Below are 1,783 nucleotides of genomic sequence, written 5' to 3'. Positions count from 1 at the left end.
TGCTTAAATCAGCAAAATAGGTTAAAACAAGTATTAAATAGCATATATAGATGACGATATAGTGATATGTCACTCGCTTATTTAGAAGTGGGTGACAGGAAGTTTGTCTATACACCCACTGTATTTTAAGCGAGTATTACTGTTAGACATTTGTCCAGTGCGAAAATAGAAATCCTTGTTATCTCTATCAATTTATGATTGGATATACACATGTATATTTTATATGAGAGATACAAGAGAAAACCGGCTTTTATGTTACCGGACTCCTATTAGAGTGGTCAGCTGAAATGCGTATTCTGCAATGTGTAGCTTGCAAATAAGTTTTGCTGATCAATGAAAGGTATGTACCCTAATGGGACTACAGTACCCAGTATTCCCAGAAGGTCACCCTTTCTGGTACTGACCGGGCCCAGTGCTGCTTGGCTTCCAAGATCAGACGAGATCGGGCAGGTCCAGCATGGTATGACTGTAGAAAATATGGTAAATACCTCTCAGCATAGAAAATGGCTGCTACTCTAAGCAGGTTGAGGTTCCGTGATCAGGTATGTCAAGTTCTCAATTGAGAACTTGACATACCTGATCACGGAACCTCAACCTGCTAAGAGTAGCAGCCATTTTCTATGCTGAGAGGTATTTACCATATTTTCTACAGTCATACCATGCTGGACCTGCCCGATCTCGTCTGATCTTGGAAGCCAAGCAGCACTGGGCCCGGTCAGTACCAGAAAGGGTGACCTTCTGGGAATACTGGGTACTGTAGTCCCATTAGGGTACATACCTTTCATTGATCAGCAAAACTTATTTGCAAGCTACACATTGCAGAATACGCATTTCAGCTGACCACTCTAATAGGAGTCCGGTAACATAAAAGCCGGTTTTCTCTTGTATCTCTCATATGAAATATACATGTGTATATCCAATCATAAATTGATAGAGATAACAAGGATTTCTATTTTCGCACTGGATAAATGTCTAACAGTAATACTCGCTTAAAATACAGTGGGTGTATAGACAAACTTCCTGTTACCCACTTCTAAATAAGCGAGTGACATATCACTATATCGTCATCTATATATGCTATTTAATACTTGTTTTAACCTATTTTGCTGATTTAAGCAGCGAGATTTTTTCTCATATGGCTATTTTGTTAATTAATTAATCTTTTCCTTATAATATTGTAGTAAATAATTTTTTCGTCTGTTGAATATATTAAAAGTTAAGTTTTAATACATCACATATATATATCATGGTTTCATAACTTCACTATCCAGTTAATTTAAATAAAGTGTGCCCCAGAGAGACATACCAAACAGCCTTTCTTTTGCTTCTTTGCAAAACAACCCTTAATAATACAGTAGTACCCCTGGACTTATACGGCAGTGCCAGACAGGATGGCACTTTAAAAAACCATGCCCCAAACAGCACATGATGCAAAGATGGAAAAGAGGTGTACCAAGGTTGCTGTATGACTAAGCTAAGCGACACAAGTGTGCGACACAAACACCTGGCCCATCTAGGAGTGGCACTGCAGTGGCAGACAGGAGGGCAGATATAAAAAAATGCCCCAAACATCACATCATGCAAAGATGTAAAAGAGGTGCAATGAGGTAGCTGTATGTCTAAGCAAGCTAAGTGACACAAACAATTGGCCCATCTAGGAGTAGCACTGCAGTGTCAGACAGGAGGGCAGATATAAAAAAGGCCCCAAACAGCACATCATGCAAAGATGAAAAAGAGGTGCAATGAGGTAGCTGTATGACTAAACTAAGCGACACAAACAATT

At 39.3% G+C, this 1,783-nt stretch overlaps 2 pseudogenes; one reads left to right on the top strand and one right to left on the bottom strand.

Moving 5' to 3' along the window:
* Positions 1–355: 355 nt before the first annotated feature.
* Positions 356–474, bottom strand: LOC134933749 (5S ribosomal RNA; annotated as a pseudogene).
* Positions 475–644: 170 nt separating this feature from the next.
* On the top strand, positions 645–763 carry LOC134933736 (5S ribosomal RNA; annotated as a pseudogene).
* The last annotated feature ends 1,020 nt before the right edge of the window (positions 764–1,783 follow it).

This window comes from Pseudophryne corroboree, chromosome 1 (genome assembly GCF_028390025.1).
Source record: "Pseudophryne corroboree isolate aPseCor3 chromosome 1, aPseCor3.hap2, whole genome shotgun sequence".
Classification (NCBI taxonomy): Eukaryota; Metazoa; Chordata; class Amphibia; order Anura; family Myobatrachidae; genus Pseudophryne; species Pseudophryne corroboree.
Note: the sequence above shows the minus strand (reverse complement) of the source record. Positions and strands in the feature narration are given on the sequence as shown.